The following is a 22,293-nucleotide window of genomic DNA, read 5'->3' as shown; positions in this document are numbered from 1 at the left end:
GAGACGTGCAGGAAGAGAGCCACTGAGGTTCTGTAGTGCCGACAGGGATGTGGAGCCACGCCGACTGCAGTGCCGCAGCCAGCTGCGCTGTTTTTCGGTGGACGATCCCGGCGCTAACAGCTCGATCGAGATTGTCCCAACAGGTTCTCCAATGGGTTTAAATCCGGTGAATTTGGGGTTAGGAGAATATGGTAAACTCTTCCTGGTGCTCTTAGAACCACGCACGTTCACTACAGGATGCGAGACACGTTGCGTTGTCCTGCTGGTATGTGCCATCGTTTCGAGGAAAAAACACACTGCATTTAGAGGTGGACATGGTCCCCAAAGATAGGTGCATTCTTGTGCTAATCCACTGTGCCTTCCACAATGACGAGATCACCCAGGAAATGCACTTCGCCCTGGAACCTTCCAATGTTTGTTACAGAGTGTTTGTTTTCAGACGTTCCACGCCATACATGCCAACACCCATTTGTCCGATGGACCATAAAACGTTATTCATCTGAAAAGGGCAGCTATCGCCAATCAGTGAAGGTCGAGTTGCAGTACTGGAGTGCAAATTCCAGCCTTCGTCTCCGATGAATAGCAGTCAAAAGGTGTGCACGAACCAGACGCCCACTGCGGCCTCCCAAATGCAGCAACGTTCGCTGAACGGTCGTTGAGGAGAAACTTCAAATGGTTCAAATGGCTCTGAGCACTATGCGACTTAACATCTGAGGTCATCAGTCGCCTAGAACTTAGAACTAATAAAACCTAACTAACCTAAGGACATCACACACATCCATGCCCGAGGAATGATTCGAACCTGCGACCGTAGTGGTCGCTCGATTCCAGACTGTAGCGCCTAGAACCGCACGGCCACTCCGGCCGGCTGAGGAGAAACTGTTGGTAGCTACTTAGTTCATCTAGGCGGTCAGTTGCTCAACAGTTACTCATGTGTGGTCGAGTAGACATCTTCATAGCCGTCGTTCCCCCTGTTATCTATGGCACGTGGTGCACTTGAGTTGCCTCGGACCGGTTTTGAATAGCGCCATTTTGCCATGCACGGTAAGCTTTAACCACAGCGTCACACGAACAGCTTACATACTTAGCCGTTTCGGAAATGCTCCCACTCTTGGCCCGAAAGCCAATGATCATGCCCTTTTGGACGTCTGATAAATCGCTTCGTTTTCACATAACGACAATGACGTCACTGTTCCTCCACGTCCTCCCGATACGCTTTATACAGGGTGGTCCATTGATCATGACCGGGTCAAATATCTCACGAACTGAGAGTCAAACAAAAAACTACAAAGAACGAAACTTGTCTAGCTTGAAGGGGGAAATCGGCGCTATGGTTAGCCTGCTAGATGGCGCTGCCATAGCTCAAACCGATATCAACTGCCTTTTTTTTTTAAATAGGAACCCAAATTTTTATTACATGTTCGTGTAGTACGTAAAGAAATATGAATGTTTTAGTTGGACCACTTTTTTCGCTTTGTGATAGATGGCGCTGTAATAGTCACAAACATGGCTCACAATTTTAGACGAACAGTTGGTAACAGGTAGGTTTTTAAATTAAAATACAGAACGTAGGTATCTTTGAATATTTTATTTCGATTGTTCCAATGTGATACATGTACCTCTGTGAACGTATCATTTCTCAGAACGCATGCTGTTACAGCGTGATTACCTGTAAATACCACATTAATACAATAAATGCCCAAAATTATGTCCGTCAACCTCAGTGCATTTGGCAATACGTGTAACGACATTCCTCTCAACAGCGAGTAGTTCGCCTTCCATAATGTCCGCACATGCATTGACACTGCGCTGACGCATGTTGTCTGGCGTTGTCGGTGGATCACGATAGCAAACATCCTTCAACTTTCCCACAGAAAGAAATCCGGGGACGTCAGATCCGGTGAACGTGCGGGCCATGGTATGGTGCTTCGACGACCAATCCTCCTGTCATGGAATATGCTGTTCAATACCGCTGCAACCGCACGCGAGCTATGTGCCGGACATCCATCATGTTGGAAGTACATCGCCATTCCGTCATGCAGTGAAACATCTTGTAGTAACATCGGTAGAACATTACGTAGGAAATCAGCATACATTGCACCATTTAGATTGCCATCGATAAAATGGGGGCCAATTATCCTTCCTCCAATAATGCCGCACCATACATTACCCCGCCAAGGCCGCTGATGTTCCAGTTGTCGCAGCCATCGTGGATTTTCCGTGGCCCAATAGTGCATATTATGCCGGTTTACGTTACCGCTGTTGGTGAATGACGCTTCGTCGCTAAATAGAACGCGTGCAAAAAATCTGTCATCGTCCCGTAATTTCTCTTGTGCCCAGTGGCAGAACTGTACACGACGTTCAAAGTCGTTGCCATGCAATTCCTGGCGCATAGAAATCTGGTATGGGTGCAATCGATGTTGATGTTGCACTCTCAACACCGACGTTTTTGAGATTCGCGATTCTCATGCAGTTTGTCTTCTACTGATGTGCCGATCAGCCGCGACAGGAGCTAAAACACCTTAAATAACGTAACTATCCGGCGAACGGACCGGGCACTTGGATGATGTCGTCCAGGATACCGAGCAGCATACATAGCACACGCTCGTTGGGCATTTTGATCACAATAGCCATACACGATATCGACCTTTTCCGCAATTGGCAAACGGTCTATTTTAACACTGCTAATGTATCACAAAGCAAATACCGTCCGCACTGGCGGAATGTTACGTGATATGTTTGTGACTATTACAGCGCCATCTATCATAAAGCGAAAAAAGTGGTCTAACTAAAACATTCATATTTCTTTACGTACTACACGAATATGTAATAAAAAATGGGGTTCCTATTTTTAAAAAAACGCTGTTTATATCCGTTTGACCTATATCAGCGCCATCTAGCGGGCCAACCATAGCACCATCTGGTTTCCCCCTTCAAGCTAGACGAGTTTCGTTCTTTGTAGTTTTTCGTTTGATGCTTATTTCGTGAGATATTTGACCCGGTCACTATCAATGGTCCACCCTGTATGTCCTCCGATGCTAATGCTGCCACCTGCTGTCTGCGAGTGGTTATTGCACGTTGACGTCGAACATAGGCGGTGGTCACATTAATGTGACTGTACTGTGTAACACAGCTCAAACATTTATAACCGAATAAAATGATTTTAAAGACAATAAGGCCAACGACTTTGCCTCTCACCTCTCCAATGTTTTTTCCACTCCAGATGATCTCCACTTTGATTACTGCCTCTTCCCTGACGTCATGGACCGTACAAATACCTCTGTTCCTCCCCTTGCTCCTAGCTTCCAGTACTTGGGCCACACACCACCATCTGAGCTTAACACTCCCATCACTACACAGGACATCAGCCTCACACTCCGCACTAAACGCAACACTGCTCCCGGCCACGACTGCGTTACCTACCGCCACCTGAAACACTGCCCTCCCTCCTTCCTTTCAATCCTTGCCACCCTCTACAATGTCATCCTTGCCACTGGCTTCTATCCCGACCTGTGGAAAACCTCCTGTATCCTGATGTTCTCCAAACCCAACAAGCCTCCATCTGATGCCTCTTCCTATCATCCTATCTGTCTCACATCACGCTCTTGGAATCCATCCTTTCCTGGCGCATCCATCACCACCTCCGCCAAAACCACCTCCTCCCCAACACCCAATGTGGCTTTTGACCTTCCTTCTCTGCTGATGACCAACTCCTCTGCCTCACTCATCTCCTCTCCCTCCAGCTTAACTTCCGTCGCTCCACCATTTTTGTCTCCCTTGACCTCGAAAAGGCCTACGACCGTGTCTGCCATCCCGGTCTCCTGTTTAAACTCCAAACCTACGCCCTTCCTATCAACTACATCCGTCTGATGGTCTCCTTCCTCTCCCACTGCCCCTCCTATGTTACCATCCATAATGCCAATTCCCACAACTTCTACCCCTCTGCAGGTGTGCCCCAGGGCTCTGTCCTCTCCCCTCTCCTCTACCTCCTGTATACAGCAGATCTGCCCCAACCCCCCCCCCCCCTCCAGTACACCTCTTGCAATATGCTGATGACACCGCATTCCTCGCCCTCGCTCCTACCCTCCAACGGTCCCAACGCCTTCTCCAGAATCACCTTGACCTTTTTGCTGCATGGTGTAACCAGTGGCTCCTGAAAATCAATCCTTCCAAGACCCAGGCAATCATCATAGGTCATACCACTCGCTCCTTCCGGATCCTGGATTTCTCCCTTACTGTCTGCCCCCGTCCTGTCCGCCTCACCCTCACCCCCACCTACCTTGGCCTTACCATTGACCGTCACCTCACCTGGATCCCTCATCTCTGCTCCATCCAATCCAAAGCCCACAACCGCCTCCGACTCCTCAAACTCCTCTCTGGCCGGACATGGGGGTTGCACCCCTCTACCATCCTCCACACCTACAAATCCTTAATCTGTCCCATCCTCTGTTATGCCAGTCCTGCCTGGATATCTGCCCCCCCCCCCCAAATTCTATGAGTCCCTCCAGATCCTTGAGCATCATGCACTCCGCCTCGCCTTCCGTATACGCCTCCCGTCCCCCACGCGGATCCTCTATGGTCTCATTCCTTTCCCACATCTGCTCCTATTCCTCGAAGATATCCGCATCCTCTACACCTCCTGCTGCCTTGAACCCCCTCACCCCCTGGTTGCTCCTCTCCTCTCCCATCCCCACCCCCTGCCACATCTTCGCTGTTGTATCCCCCTACCCTCCATCTCTACACCCTACATCTCCTTTCCCAAGGTGGCTTCCATCAACTCCCCCTCCCGGATGATGCCCTCTCTCCCTCCATTTATCCCTCCTATCAACTCTGATCCTCACCCCCCTCCTTTCCTCTGTCCTTTCCCTGGGCTCCCTCTTCCTCCCCCCTTCCATCCTGTGTTTTCTCCCTGCCTAACCTCTCCCTATCTCCTTTCTCCCCCCCCCCTGAGTCCTTTTGTACTCCCCTCCTCGCCTTCCCCCCTCCCTGGCACGTCTGCTCAGCACCCCCACCCCTCTTATGGATCCTCATCTTCCACTGGCTCCTTTCCCCCCTCCCCACTTCACTTTTCCTCTCCTTCCCCCCCTTTTTTTTCGTCATCTGTCCAGTTTCCCCCCCACCTGCTCTCGGCTGTGGTATGTCGTATTTGTGCCAACTTTTTAGTGCAGTGTTTAAGTGAGTGTTCAGTGTTGTGCGTCTTTCCACAGTGTTGCGAACAGAAATCATGTTGTCGCTGGGTGTGCATTTTATATCTCTTGCGAACAGAAACCAGACTGTCGCCGTGTTTTTTAATTGTCTGTCTATTATTTTTCTGCTTCCTGTATATTTTATTAGCATCATCAACCCTGTGTTTTATGTTTTAAGTTCCAGAATTTTCTGCCATTTTACCTTTAAGTCACCGATTTTATCGCCGTTATTTTTTTTATTATCTTCATCTTTTTAAAACAAATTCTGTAGGCTGAAAAGCGGCGTAATAAGCTGCTGCCAGCCCGCCCCCTTCAGGGGGAATCGAAACTCAATAAAGGAAAAAAAATTGTAAAGACAATGACGTATTTGTTCTACCACTCATCAACATCGCTGATCTATAACACTCTGCGTTTAGTATGTACAGTCGTAGCTCGAAGATTAATAGATCTAAAGACTACAGGAGCACAGATCGTTAAGGAAACAGCACAATGTAACACACAGTTTTGACCACCAAATTCACAATAGTTTTAAGTGAGGTATTATATGGTAGAAAGCTAAATATATGCTTGAAAGAAAGTGTAGTAACACACGCAGTTCTTACAGAGTCATATTGTGCAATACAGAAGCTGCTGCTTTGTCCCAGTTTCCTCGCGTATTCGTCATCGAAGTTCAAATGTAGGGTGTCAATGAAGTGAATAGAATACTGGGGAATGCGCAGCTGTGGTAAAAGGTCCGGATAATTGATCACTGCGGTTTTTGATATTGGACTTCTGGAGTCCGGCTACACCAAAAACGACATAGAACGTCCACATGTTAGTTCTTTCAAGTTCTCACCTTGTTACATTCCGATGTTTTTATACTGCATTCAAACCTTACATTTACAGTTAGGTGAAGAGTAAGGGAACGACACAACAACTTCCATTTTGGGAATATGAATTTGTGAGTATAGTAGTGCATATGTTTACATTCCTTTTTTAAACAACTGCGTAGCTTTTAGCCAAATAATACTCAGTTGGGCCTCTTGTGAACTCGCTGTCCCTAGTTGCCTGTTACAAGGCACTTTTTTCTTTAGTCACTTGTGCCACTTTATAGTCATTAACCTGTTCACATATTCGGAGTTTTACAGATAACTTACCTTGATGGGTGGTGGAGCAGACACATTGCCGTATTTTATAATAATTTCATCCACTGTTAGCCGTTCAAGCTAGCATACTTCTGCTGCCCGTAGCAGTTCTTAGGCTAATCGTGACGTCAGATTTGCTACTTGTCTTCGTAGTTTTTGTTTGGATCAGTCTTTAACAAGGAAACATCTAGTGGTCTCCTTGACGAGTTCAGGACACCGTCGGATTACCTCTGCCCGCCGGATCGGAAAGCTGTTTTTCAGGTTCCCACTAGCCATTCCGGCAGCCGACCTACATCTGAATCGCAATGGCCGACTCCGCTGTCCGCGAAACCAGCACCCGACCTGCAGGTGATGTTAGCGAATTGCACTCTGCAGATGGTTGCGCTGATTAAAGAGAGCCGCTGAGATTGCATTGGCGTTGGCGTCCTTTAATTACGTCCCAGCAGCGAGGCACACTTCTCACGTGCGCGGCGCCTCCATAAAGCAATAAACGTGGGAGCCGTTCCGCCGCTGCGCTCGGCCCACAATGAGCTGGGACACCTTCAACAATCAACCGAGTACCATCTCACTTTTACATCAGACGATATCCACTGGCCAGGACTGGCGTTGTATTTTGCTACACCCACAGCCTCCATTTACCCTTATGAACCAAAACATCACCTGCTTACTAGCGCGTTGGCCCACCTTTCTAATGCAGTGCAGCAGCGATTCTGCGTGGCATGGATCTGACACGTCGTTGTTAGGTTTCCAGAGATATGTGGCTCCACACGTCTATGCACAGGACACGCACTTTCAGTAAATTACGGGCCGGTGGTTTGTCGGCTCGTAGCTGGCGCCCGATAGCGTTTAAAATGTTCTACATAGGTTTCAGATGAGGGCAATTTGGTGACTAACTACCAACGTGAGATGACTACCATGCTCGTCAGACCACTGCAGCATGTTTGTGGTCTTGTTATACGGACAGCTATCCTGTTGTAAGATGACATCCTCATCGGGAAAGATATCAAGCAATGTAAAGCGAAAACCTAAAAATAGTTAGAGATTGCAAGTACGAATAACATCAATCGGAACGATCACATAGATAATGTTGTGCGGAAAGCAAACCATAAACTGCGATTTACTGGCAAAACACTTACAAGATGCAATAGGTATACCAAAGAGACTGCCTACACTACGCTCGTCTGTTCTCTTCTGGAGTACTGCTGCGCGGTTTCGGACCCGTATAAGATAGGACTGACGGAACATATCGAAAATATTCCAAGAAGGGCACCTCGTTTTTTACTATCGGGAAATAGGGGAGAGAGAGGCTGGGATTGCAGTTATTAAAACAAAGGCGCTTTTCCTTGCGGCAGGATCTCTTCACGAAATTTCAGTCACCAACTTTCTCCTCCGAACGCGAAAATATTTTGTTGGTCTAATCACGATGATCTCGTGCTCACTATAATCGTAACTGATAACGTCGTTGGGTCAATAAGAGAACACGAAGCGCTTGCCTGTTGTGGAGATCCTCGTTCAATAATGTGTACTGAACGGTGCGCTCCAAATCACTTTTGTCCCTGCACAAGCATCACACTCACCCTATCATCCTATCTGCCACAGAACGCCGTCTGTTCTGCTTTACTGAGCAGACGAGCACCCGACCTCCAGATTCTGTGATGGGGAGTGGATGTCCAACTCCTAATCACCTGCTCGTCGTTTTACAGTCCTTCATCCACTTTCTACAGAATTCCACGACAGTGATGCGTGAACAGCCAATCACTTTCGTCGTTTCTGGGATGCTCATTCCCTGGCGCCGTGCCGTAACCATCTTTGTCGAAGTTGCCAGTGTCAGTGGATTTCCGCAGTTGCCTGCAACGCCACAAGGCGGTATTGAGTCTCGTGATGGACAGTGGGTGCTGTGTCAACCACTGTCTCCGTTCTTCTTTAATGACGCAAGTATACTTTTCTACACCTTCCTTTCGAAGCTGGCAAGTTTTCCAGGGTCATTACCTAGATACTCACGTGTTCGAGACATAACGAACATTGAGGTGGACTATCGTGTTGCATAATGTGTCTTATTTTTTTATTTGACAAGAACCGAGCGAGGTGGAGCACTCGGAAGGGTGACGGTTCAAGTCAACGTCCCGCCACCCAGGTTTACATTTTCCGTGATTTTGCTATTCCTTTGAAAGGGCATGGTCGATTTCCTTCCCATTCTTTCCTAATCCGAGCTCGTGCTCCATCTCTAATGGCCTCGCTGTCGACGAAACGTTAAACTATGATCTTCCTACCCTTATTTGGCAAGGTTTTACACGTATTTCGGAGACTGAAAAAGCATCCACCTTCCTTCTTACATCTCCTAATTTAAACCGAGTTCTTGGTTCAAATGGCTCTGAGCACTATGGGACTTAACATCTGAGGTCATCAGTCCCATAGAAGTTACAGCTACTTAAACCAAACTAACCTAAGAAATGATACACATCCATGCCCGAGGCAGGATTCGGACCTGTGACCGTAGGGGTTGTGCGGTTCGAGACTGAAGCGCCTATAACTGCTCGGCCACTTCGGCCGGGTAAACCGAGTTCTAATTGAGTGGTTGTCGCGAACAGCACTTCCACGTACATGAATTGTTCAACTGATCAGGAGCTTAATACTCCTGTAGCTCTTACAGGCTCACTTTCTCACACAGTTCCAAAACGTATTTTTTCTTCCATTGTTCCTCGTCTTAATCTGCATAATTCCATTTCTATAGTAACGTCTGATAACTCATTCTATAAACAAACTGAATAAAAGTGATGATGTTGTGTGAACTTTCCAGGGTCCACCATGCACGTTAAATTTCTCAGGCACCACTCCATTTTGCATCATGGTCATAGCTTTTTCAAATCTACTGGAGAAGATGGTTGAGAGTATTGTAGGTTGCATGTTAACAACGGATATCTGTAGATATTTTTTGCACCTTTTTGCAGATTTAGCATATCGGATCGTCTGTCCTGTTATCAGGTACTTTTCCTGTGAACTGGAGGCTGGTTTCCTACCCTATCCTTATCTAATACGCTCTTATGCTCCGTCTCTAATAAGCATGCCTAAGAGGATACGTTAACTCCTAATCTTTCTTCTCCCTTTGCTTCCGTCGTCCAATATTCAGCACGTCTCGCCCTCTTATTAACATTTGTACCACAGTTCCATCCTCTTCATGTGCCTTGTGGTTCTCCAACCTACCGTGCGCTTGTTAAGCCCCTCTGCAGCGACTACTGGTGCTTTGTCTTTCTCCTCTTCTTCAACAATCTCGCGACTTTTTGTTGATTAAAAGGAATTTTCATTATTTAATAGAATATCAATATATGTTGCCTATGTCTTTAATATTATATCTGCAATGACCCTTTCCAAACCATACCTTTGTATGATGCATAAACCGGTTTTTAGTCCGCAGCTCGTGGTCGTGCGGTAGCGTTCTCGCGTCCCACGCCCGGGTTCCCGGGTTCGATTCCCGGCGGGGTCAGGGATTTTCTCTGCCTCGTGATGACTGGGTGTTGTGTGATGTCCTTAGGTTAGTTAGGTTTAAGTAGTTCTAAGTTCTAGGGGACTGATGACCATAGATGTTAAGTCCCATAGTGCTCAGAGCCATTTGAACCATTTTTGAACCGGTTTTTATTTGTGAAGCACTATAGTTATGGAATGAAAATAATTTAGTAGTTGGAGCAGAGTGAAATCAGGCATGCTTGTTTAACACATATAAGCTGGGTCTTCGAATGTGTTCCAAAACGCCTTGTTGTTGTAGTGCGGACCATAAGAGCAGTAAGAACTGAATGAGCTTATGACAATCACTTTTCTGTCATCGCGCATCGTCTTCAAAAAATTTAAAAAAATAATTAGTCAAGTAAAACGCAAAGATTAGTTTTAGTGAAAAAGTATGAATCAAAAGTTGGATATCACTCGTTGATTATCATACTGAAACGCCACTTTCCCCTCGTGTGAGGTGTGCTGCAAGTGAACAGGACCACAGAGAAACTAATCTACTACGAACCTCAGAAAGTGAATTGAAATACAGTTTTCTGCTGAACACAGACGGGGGGCGAAGGAGCAACTGCCGATATGCTGGAGTCACAGATATGAACAAACATAGCCACCTAGCGATCAGATATCAAAGCAACAGTCGACAGTCACTTTTGCAATAGGCTCTGTAATTAGACATTCGAATCCCTAGAACTAAATGTTATTTACCACGAGTTGCGCCATTGTGTTGGCATACACCTCTGTTTTCTCTACACGCTCAGTTAAAAGGTCGCCACTGAGCATCCTTCACTGACCTGTTCATTCCGAACAAACCGGCAGTGTATTGCGATATCTCGCTGTATACTGACATCCAAACCGCAAAACACTTCTGCGATTGAGTAAAAGTCCAGGAATTATGAGTACCATATAATGGAACACGTTTTTGACCAACTGCTTGATTAGGTGGCTATGTCAAGGATAGCGAACACCGGTAGGCATTGCGACAATGGGACAGCTACTGTCCTGGTGCGGCAGTCACGTCTATCGCCGCGTGGTTGCATGCTGCACTGCACTGTCCGTATTATTCCTCACCGTGACGGCACAATTGGACTCCGTGTGCTCAGCTAGCCATGAGTCAGGTACACAGTCACGAAAATGTGGTGATGCTCGTCACTATTCACACACACACACACACACTCACTCACACACACACACATTCATTTGAAGTAAAACCAAATTATGTATTAAAACAAGGGTGGCAGAACCATCAGAAAGAACATATACATCGCCGTCAACACTGACTTTGACAGAGAGCTTTACATGAAATAAGTGTTATACATTTCATTTCTTAGATTCGGTCATGCAGAACCCGCACGCCTTCAACTAATTTGTTCCCTGGACTCAAACTTTGTCAACTGTTCTCGCACTCTTATTCGATGTGGACCCTTTCGTGCTTAAATCCAATTTTCCTCGTCTCCAGCTTGGAATTTTCTCGAATGATGCGCTGACGTAGCTTAAACGCTAGTACAAGTTTCATGCTGTGGTACTCGATCCACAACAACAGAACTGAATGCTGGTGAAGTTACAAATTTCCTTCATCAAATAAAGAAAATTATATTCACTGACATAAGTGAACTGTATTATACCATGAACAGCTTGCTCCAATTTTAAAAAGCTTATGCCTAAGTATTTACATGCCTGTTGGGATATATGAACTGAAAATTAATCTTTAACCAAGCTTATTTTCAATACTTTAAGTACAGAAAAAAACCATGGGTACAGATGAAGAATGGAGTGAGTACATGGTGCCTTTTGGATGTGTCTAATGTTACTGGAACTTTAGAGGTGGATATCGCAATACAAAATGCTGAGAATATGCTCGTGCACTTTATTCCCACCTTTCAAAATTTGAGAAAGATTGAAGGATAATATAATACGAGGGCGTGCTGGAAAGTAACGCCACAGAATTTTTTACAAGGAAACTTTAAGCTTTTTTAAACGAAAAAAAAACGTTACTAACATTCTAAATCTTCGCTTTTCATTACTACATATTTATTTCTTATCAAAGTCACCTTGGCGACGAACACATTTCTCCCAACGAGAGATCAGATTGTTGATACTGTCGGCCGGCCGCGGTGGTCTAGCGGTTCTAGGCGCGCAGTCCGGAACCGCGCGACTGCTACGGTCGCAGGTTCGAATCCTGCCTCGGGCATGGATGTGTGTGATGTCCTTAGGTTAGTTAGGTTTAAGTAGTTCTAAGTTCTAGGGGACTGATGACCACAGATGGTAAGTCCCATAGTGCTCAGAGCCACTGCTTCTCTTTCATATCCCTCGACTCTTACAACCGCCTTCTGGTTTTTTGTAAATAGTCTCTGGCTCCCTGAATCTTACGCCTGCTGCCTTCAGAATTAAAAGCGAATACTCCAGTCAACATTGTCAAAAACTTTCTCTAAGTCAACAAATGGTATAAACGGAATTGCCTTGCTTTAACCTATATCCTGAGGTAAGTCGTGAGGTCGGTATTGCCTCGAGTGTTCCTGCATTTATCTGAAATCCAAATTGATCTTCACCTACGTCGGCTTCGGCTTCTACCAGCTTTTTCGTTCTTCTGTAACGATTTCGTGTTAGTATTTTGCAACTATGATTTATTAAACTGACAGTTCGGTAACATTCACACCTGTCCGCATCTGCTTTCGTTGGAATTCGAATTATCATATTCTTCTTCAGGTCTGAGGATATTTCACCTGCCTAATACATCTTGTACATCAGATGCAACAGTTATGTCTTGGCTGGCTCTCCCATGGCTATCAGTAGTTCTGACGGAATGTCGCCTACTACTGGGGCCTTGCTTCGACTTAGGTCTTTCACTGCTCTGTCAAATTCTTCTCGCACTGTCGTACATCCCATACCATCTTATAACTGACAAATATTATCGAGAAACATTTCTGTTCTGATACAATCCAGCATGGTGCTGCTGTGTGTTGTGCAGCACCGCTGTGATCTTCGGTGCCTCACGGAGTTACAGCGTCTATCGAACAGTTGTCTGTGACTTCCTTTCTACGAAGAGCTGTTTTATACATTTAGTTTTTTGATTCGCAGTAAGCTCAGACCGCAGCCTCCAGAAATCCCGCAAAACAAAATCTGGTTCCAGTATAGGTATAAATTATACCGGTACCTAAACTACGTTTGCAGGAGGCGGCACGGAGGTAATTGAAACCGGAGATTGAGGCAGACAGCGGCCTTAATAAGTACCTAGGCGAAGAGGCGGCTACACTCAACGGTTGGCTGCGGATATTAAACAACTCCTGCGGGAACGTGGCTGCCCCGGACTATTACTGGAAAAGCCCCTTATGCGTATTCTGTTGTTAAACTAAATATATCGTACTCATATACTAACGTCTGTTAAAGCTGAGACACCCGAAACGTATTCACACACAGAGCATAGTACAAGGGTTGGTAAAAAATATGGAAACATAAACAACATAACACAATATGTCTAATACGACGTAGAAGATTCATTGGCATTCAAAACAGATTGCAGTCGCTTCGCAATGGATAAATTCAGGTCCTGTATTGCTTTAAACGGAATTTTACAACGTTCTTCCTGAAAGATAGTGGCAAGTTCAGGTAACTATAATGGAGATGGATAGCGATCACACCTCCAAAATAGATCACAAGGCCCAGTAATAGTGAGACCTGGTGTCTGTGGTGGGTGGCCAGGGAGGATGCGACCAGTCATCCTAGTGCTCACAGAACCAGTCCTAGACGATGCGAGCTGTATCCTATCGTCTTGGAACACAGCATCAGTATTGAGAAACAAACATTGTACCATGGGATAGTACTGATCAGCCAAAATGATTCCATAATCCTTGGAAATAATGCGACCTTGCAGAGAAACCGTGGCCGCATGAAATACCACGTTATGGTCATTCAAATCGTCACCGAACTCCTGTCATATTACACTCTTGGGAAACAGTGCGAAACAAGACTCATCCAACCAAATGATACTCTCTCGTTGCTCCATAGTACAGGTTTCAAGAGTTCGGCATTACTTTCTCGTTACGGGAATTTGCATCACTGATGAGTGATTCTGGGATTCCAGCTCGCCCTCCAGTTCCCTGCTTATGGAGTTCCCTTTGCGTTGTTTTGTTGCTGACAGGGTTCGCGAGTGCGACATTCAGTTCTGTGGTGACTTTTGCAGCTCTCGTCCTCTTAATTTTCGTCTCAATCCTCTGCAATGACCGTCCGCCACGATTACTCAGCACACAGATTCTTCCGCGTTTTGGCTTAGCGGATGATGTTTCTCCGCCTTCCCTGCATGACGTATAAACATTCTATACGGTGTTTCCTGCTGATTTAAAGAATTCTGATTTGTGTTGATTCGGGTATCATGATGTGTTCTTTATAATGACATCTGATGTGGTGGGTATCGTACAATTTTGAAACTTATTTTTGTTGTAGCTGTGACATGTAATGTCACTTTCGCTGACTTGGTTACGGAAGCACCCAGCATAGAAGCACCAACCATTGGCCCACGTTCGAATTCATTTAGATCCAACACAATACTCACAACTACACAAAACGCTATTCTGACCACGACTGAAACTTCCAATGTACTGAGGACATTGCTCAGTTGCCGTCAGTCCTGGGTATTTAGCTCGTGAGTAACAGCTCAGGTTTTCAAGGCGAAAGGTTCTTTACAATTCTGCAGAATGTGTAATTTGGTAAATTAGTTTATTCACCTAAGATTGACTGGGAAGATTTATTGTGTGAAAATATGGAATTGTTCCAGAAGGTACATCTTCATTACCTTGTCTACAGCGTGTTGAATATGTATGTTGAATTTTATGTCGTAACTGAATGAGTATATTGTGTTAAGTGATCAACAAAACTTGATTTATTCAGATTTTTTTTAAAGGGTGTTCGTTAATATACTCTTTCTATAGAATTTCAAAGTTCTTTGCTTTTTGCTCTATACAGGGTGTCCATTGATCGTGACCGGGCCAAGTATATCCCGAAATAAGCGTCAAACGAAAAAACTACAAAGAACGAAACTTGTCTAGCTTGAAGGAGGAAACCAGATGGCGCTATGGTTGGCCCGCTAGATGGCGCTGCCATAGGTCAAACGGATATCAACTACGTTTTTTAAATAGGAACCCCCATTTTTTATTACATATTCGTGTAGTACGTAAAGAAATATGAATGTTTTAGTTGGACCACTTTTTTCGCTTTGTCATAGATGGCGCTATAATAGTCACAAACATATGGCTCACAATTTTAGACGAACAGTTGGTAACACGTAGGTTTTTTAAATTAAAATACAGAACTTAGTTACGTTTGAACATTTTATTTCGGTTGTTCCAATGTGATACATGTACCTTTGTGAACTTATCATTTCTGAGAACGCATTCGTGATGACTGGGTGTTGTGTGATGTCCTTAGGTTAGTTAGGTTTAAGTAGTTCTAAGTTCTAGAGGACTGATGACCATAGATGTTAAGTCCCATAGTGCTCAGAGCCATTTGAACCATTTTTTTTGAGAACGCATGCTGTTACAGCGTAATTACCTGTAAATACCACATTAATGCAATAAACGCTCAAAATGATGTCCGTCAACCTCAATCCATTTGGCAATACGTGTAACGACATTCCTCTCAACAGCGAGTAGTTCGCCTTCCATAATGTTCGCACATGCGTTGACAATGCGCTGACGCATGTTGTCAGGCGTTGTCGGTGGATCACGATAGCAAATATCCTTCAACTTTCCCACAGAAAGAAATCCGGGGACGTCAGATCCGGTGAACGTGCGGGCCATGATATGGTGCTTCGACGACCAATCCACCTGTCATTAAATACGCTACACAATACCGCTTCAACCGCACGCGATCTATGTGCCGGACATCCATCATGTTGGAAGTACATCGCCATTCCGTCATGCAGTGAAACATCTTGTAGTAACATCGGTAGAACATTACGTAGGAAATCAGCATACATTGCATCATTTAGATTGTCATTGATAAAATGGGGGCCAATTATCCTTCCTCCCATAATACCGCACCATACATTAACCCGCCAAGGTCTCTGATGTTCCACTTATCGCAGCCATCGTGGATTTTCCGTGGCCCAATAGTGCATATTATGCCGGTTTACGTTACCGCTGTTGGTGAATGACATTTCGTCGCCAAATAGAACGCGTGCAAGAAATCTGTCATCATCCCGTAATTTCTCTTGTGCCCAGTGGCAGAACTGTACACGACGTTCAAAGTCGTCGCCATGCATTTCCTGGTGCATGGAAATTTGTTGGATGTAGCATTCTCAACGCCGACGTTTTTGAGATTCCAGATTCTCGCGCAATTTGTCTGCTACTGATGCGCGGATTAGCCGCGACAGCAGCCAAAACACCTACTTGGGCATCATCATTTGTTGCACGTCGTGGTTGACGTTTCACATGTGGCTGAACACTTCCTATTTCCTTAAATAAGGTAACTATCCGGCGAACGGTCTGAACACTTGGATGATGTCGTCCAGGATACCGAGCAGCACACATAGCACACTCCCGTTGGGCATTTTGATCACAATAGCCATACATCAACACGATATCGACCTTTTCCGCAATTGGTAAACGGTCATTTTAACACGGGTAATGTATCACGAAGCAAATACCGTCCGCGCTGGCGGAATGTTACTTATACGTTTGTGACTATCACAAAGCGGAAAAAGTGATCCAAGTAAAACATCATATTTCTTTACGTACTACACGAATATGTATTAAAAATGGGATTCCTATTTTACAAAACGCAGTTGATATCCGTTTGACCTGTGGCAGCGCCATCTAGCGGGCCAACCATAGCGCCATCTGGACTCCCCCTTCAAGCTAGACGAGTTTCGTCTTTGTAGTTTTTTCCTTTGATGCTTATTTCGTGAGATATTTGGCCCTGTCACCATCAATGGATCACCCTGTATAATAGCAGGAACAGTTGTCACACGTTAATTAAGTTTGTGAAAAGGTGGGTTGCCTGTTTTAGTGTTGCGACTATTTTGGTTTATGTTTTGTTCTTGATGTGGAAACTTAGTGTTGTAGTTTAAACAGCTTTACGAGTTGATAGAAAATGTTACCGACAAAGGCGTTAAGATACATTTAGTTTGTTCTGCTATTGATGATTGTTTTGTCGATGGTATTTGAGTGGTTTTCATTTTTTCATCTAATTTGCCAACTATGGATGGGTCTTAAGCATTCTTGTAGGATATTGTTTTTAAAATGTTCAGTTATTTGATTTTTAATAATACTTCAAAATGAATTTTGTTTATACAGTTGAGTGCTGATTTAAAGAATGCTACTATGTGTTGACTTGAGTGTCACGTTATTTAAAATGACATTTGATGTGGTGGGCTTCCTGTATATTTTTAAACTTGTATTTGTTCTTGTGACATGTAATATTTAGGCCAAGAAAATTAATTCCACGTCTGTTTGCTGTTCACCCATACGTACGTAGTTAAGAAAATTAATTCCATGTTGTGTTTGCTGTTCACCTGTACGTACGTAATCCTTTGCCCAGCACTGATACGTCAGTTTGGTGCAGTGTCGAGGACCTGGGGCTACCGTGCTTCCCATGTGGTTGACAGCCAGATGTAACTGGGAACACAATATCTAGCACCGATTTGACGAGTACTTAAGATGCATCTAAAGATGGTAATGAAATAGCCCAAAATCGATCATGTAATAAAAAACTTACAAAACCAACTTGCATCCAAACGCTATTTTACTCACAGTTAACTGTCTATCTAGTCTACGCATTCCCTGTGGGAGCGATACACAAGGGTTTGTAATATATCCCCAGATTCATCACTGAAGGTTGGTTCTTGAAACTTTCTGAGTAGTCTTTCACAGGATAGTTTCCTTCTATTTTCAAGCGTCTGACACTCTAATTTTTTCAGCATCTCTATGACGCTTTCTCATGCATCAAACAAATCTGTGATGATTCGTGCCGCCCTCCTTTGCACATGTTCAATAACCCCTGTTAGTATTATTTGGTATGGGGAGCACAAACTTGAGCAGTGTCTTAGAATGGATGGCACAAGTGTTTTTTAAGCAGTCCGCCCTGTAGTCTGATTGCATTCCCCTCGTACTCTAACGATGAGTGGGAGTCTGTCACTTGCTTTTCCCACGACTGGGCCAGTGTGATCGTGCCATTTCATACCCCTACAAACTGGAGTACCCACGTATTTGTGTGAGACGGCCGGCCACAGTTGTGACGGATTGATATTGTAATCTTAGAATACTACGATTTTTCGTTTTGTAAGATTCATAAATTTATATTTTTAAACATTTGAATGAAAATGCCAATATTTTCACCACTCTGAAATCATATCAGGATCTGATAGTATTTGTACAGCTTTTTACAGACAGGTTTCATTATTAGGTTACCTTACCACCTGCAGAAAATCTGAGTTCACTATTGATATTGTCTGATTGGTAATTTATTTGCAACATGAACAATAATAGCCCCAACACATTTCCCTGGGGTGCACCTGAAGTTACAAAGTGCAGTTAATGTTCTGTGATACGTGTGCGTCAGTCCCTCCCCCCCCTCCCCTTTCCTCTCTCCACCGCATACAAAACAAGTTCAGTTACCTGCCAGTAATCAAAATTTTACTCGTACAAAATAATGAGGCAACTATCGGTTAAAAAGAACAAAAACATAAATACCTTGCGTGCGACTGGCAGAGCGAAGTTCCAACGTACTCTCACTTCTGCCGTCTTCATGTGAACGGGTACGAGTCTATTCTCCGTTATTTCGCAGCAGTAAGTTAATATCAGAACTAATTAATTAGTTTTTAGAGATAGGAGCACGTGTCACTGATATTAAATAGTACTGAATAATTACTTAGAAGAGTATCTCTCTACTAGACAAGCTACACTTTCATTTTTGCGTTAATATTTTTCCTGCCCCGCTTATTTACGTCGTACGATCCCAGACCGATTTCGTCGTAACAATGTGTACAATAAGTGACGTAACAGTAATTTTCAGTAGCAGTTCATGTAACATCAAAACATAATTTATATATTACATGAGCTAATAAGCTGACTGTATGGCGCAAGGTAAAGGCCAATCAGTAAAATTAAATGTAAAAATTATTACTGCAGCATCTCTCTGGAACTGAAAGACTTGAAAGCGTTTGCTTCTATCTTATTTCTGACAAGCTTAGCGATTACATCACTGAAAAGTTCTTGGCGGTTCGTGTCTAGTTTGTAAACGTAATTCTCAGTGTGCTCGGCAGTTCCACCAATTAAAATGTTCTGTGGTTGACGCAAGGCCTCAGCGGAGTTTGTCAGCTTTTTGCAGCCAACCACGTTTCTCAGCCCGTTGCGCAGATAAACACAATGCAGACTCTGCTACAAGCCTGCCTCGTGGAACTGATGCGAAAAATGCCCTAATATAATCTCTGTCGAACTGCACCTCTGTTTTATCCCGTCTGCATTTGATCGAGATTATGTCCCCGTGGAACAAGATGTTTTAAGTTGTGGCCTAGCTTCCATACTCTAATTATGTCATCAATGTAGATATAAAAAAGTGTAAGAGACAAAGGCTTCGGATATTAGGTTTTCAGTTGCCAATGTTATTTGTGTGCCATGGTATATATAACCTTCTTATGAACATGGACAGTATATCCTCGTTCAATAACAATGTTTCCTAATTTTCTCCATTACTTTACAAGGAGAATTTATACGTATGGAGCCGAAGCTGGAAATAACAACACTCCTTTTACTTTTTATTTCTTTGTTCGCTACTAGTTTAGGGGTCACAGCCTCATTCTGAGGTACAAATTGTCGTTCAGATCAGTCGAGCTGTTACGTTACTACCTGGCATCATCACTGCCCACAATTAGGTGAAGACTGCAGATAAACGTTTCACGAAGTAATATGGAAGGGGTTCTACGCACCTGCTGACAAATTCTTAAGTAGGGACTGCAGAGGAACGACAGGGATGGCATCAGTCAAAACTTTTTATAATACTCAGCTCAGTGGACTACCGCTGTTAAATTCAGCTTAACTGCTTCCTTTTCCTCTTAGTTAATACCAGTAATCACTGCTTAATTTCTAAAATGTTAGTTGTCTTCACCACACAATCGTCCCCCTCCTCCATTAAAACGTCACAAGTTTCGATTTTTGAAAAGATTTGATAAAACTTACAATCAGAAATCGTTTTTTTACAAAACACTGTTCTGAAACTCAGGTGTTAAAACATTAACGTAAAGAACAAAACCACATGATTTAATATAAGCAACAAATGCTACAGTCTGCTCCCATAGCAGTGTACTCGGGTCCTTAGTTCTTATCGATTCACATCGGCACAAGTTGGTAGCCTTCGTGGTTGTGACGCCATGTTTTCAGCAGTTACTAGGCGCAACACGTGCGTTGTAGCTGCTCGGTGAAACGGAAGTTTTCAGTTTACATATGTATTCCTAGGTTTTAGAAAATCTGTCCATGAATTTTCTGAAAACTTAAATTTTCTGATTGAAATATTTCATTAACTGACATGTTTCTATGGTTCAGTGGCGCCGGCGCAGGGGAAAGTTTAAGTACCGTTGCGATTTAATACAAGTGTAATATTTTAAATCTCCGGTGCCGACTTGTTCCTGTGGGTTCAAAAACATTTCCCTTGGAGGTACCGTAAAGCAGTTCCGGCGCGTTCCAGACGAAGTTAAGTCCTGCTAATAATTGACAGCTTCTTTACAGAACCGAACTCTTCTGTGTTAAACAGCTCCAAACGTGCGAGTACTTTACAAATGAATTAAAGTGTTAAATATTGGACTTCAGGCATGTAAGCGAGAAAAAGTTTAGAAAAGGCTTGAAATAAAAGTTTCTCGGAACTCGCTAACTGTTCTCGTTATTAAACACAGGATGTGTATAGTATGGTTAATTTGCTATCCGTTTTAAGAAAAAGCTAGTTTTTCACGCATCTCGATGTTTATAACGTCACTAGCTGACAAACCCGGTACTGCCCAGGTAGCCATTTTGCCAATTTTCTATTAGAAACGAAAACAATAAATAAATTGCGTTTGTTGTATAATATTGGAAAAAAATCATTTCCACCTTTGAAATTATGAAGCAGGCCATTTGGTAAACGTAGAGTGCTGTAAGTTATGAGGGTGCTTCCGATTCAGCGAGTTTCACGATTATCTGCTCCTAGGAAACCGCAGCTCCTACAAGGGCTGTCGCTGAACTTGGACCTTAGCCAAAATTCGCATACATAGTAAATCAAGCTGCCAAACATAGTGAAATACAGCAGCATCATTGCTTTGGATTGTTGTGAGATATGCATTTTTTTGTCCATATTTTTCATCCATGCAGCCATTGATTCAATTGTTGAGGTCATTCATGCCCCTCGACAACATTATTAGGAATATTCGATGAGAGTCGTCGGCTTTGCCAGTGATTGATAATGTCTGTTGTCGCATCGCCTTCCGGTGGATATATTCACAGTTTCGCTGTCAGTTGGCGAAACTAATGACTGCGAAAGCAAGAAACACTGGTTGTGGTAACACATTCGTCTGCAGCTTACCCCTAGGTATAGGTTACATTGGGAGGTGATAGTCTGCTTGAAAGTTGGCGAGGCCAACGAATGCGGCTCTGAAAGTCCTGGTTGTGGAGACAAACTGATCTGTTGCTTAACCCATTTGAAAAGAATCGTCAATAATATCACGTTATAGTAGCCGTATTCGTTACGGCGTTTGTCGCATGTTTCCTACGTCGCTGGTCGAAGCAGACGGTTCGTATCGAACATTTCTTTGTATCCTTTATGTCAAATCGAAATTCACGAAAGGTCACATTTACATTCGTATGCTAACACGTAAACATGACTTCTTTAGTGCAGGATGTTTGCAATAGAGGAACATGTTTGACCTTTGACCAAGACGAACGTCTTCCTATCGTTTATTATTACCTTACATGTACTCCTCCGGTAAAGTCGGTGGGAGATGATCACGGACAGTTACTGTACGGTGGACGCAGCTACTTGGCATGTCTACAATACGATTTTTTAAACGTCTCTATGGCAACGGCCTCTGTGTAGCACTAAGGACGGCTTTTATTTTCGCCTTGAGCCGTTTCCGCTTCGCAGTTGAAAGCTGTCAAATGCGCTGCCAGGTGTCATGGCTTTCCTTGTGTTGCCGCGAGTGTAGGATTGTCTTAGTTGTAAAGAATAAATGTATTAGAACTTCATTTACGACGTCATATCTCTTGAAATTATGATATATTTTTGTAGGTACATTCAGGACACATATGGATAAGTCTGCGAAATAGTTTGCGAATAGAGCACGTAGCAAAAAAGTAACAATTTTAAACGTCGTGAATCATACGAAAGTTTTTCGCGTACCTCAGTGTTTATTACTTCAGGTCTCCTGAACCGTATGGGATACCATAATACAATTTTATAGGTGTATTTAGCGGCGTAAGTGGATACCGTATGCAAAATTTATTGTAAACAGAGTTGGTAGCACAGAAGTAATA

The 22,293-nt window shown here is 43.8% G+C and overlaps 1 long non-coding RNA gene across 1 annotated transcript in view; it reads left to right on the top strand.

Moving 5' to 3' along the window:
- The window catches only part of LOC126457800 (uncharacterized), a 236,496-nt gene that overhangs the window by 20,784 nt on the left and 193,419 nt on the right, over positions 1-22,293 (top strand). The window lies entirely within an intron of this gene.

This window comes from Schistocerca serialis, chromosome 1 (assembly GCF_023864345.2).
Source record: "Schistocerca serialis cubense isolate TAMUIC-IGC-003099 chromosome 1, iqSchSeri2.2, whole genome shotgun sequence".
Classification (NCBI taxonomy): Eukaryota; Metazoa; Arthropoda; class Insecta; order Orthoptera; family Acrididae; genus Schistocerca; species Schistocerca serialis.
Note: the sequence above shows the minus strand (reverse complement) of the source record. Positions and strands in the feature narration are given on the sequence as shown.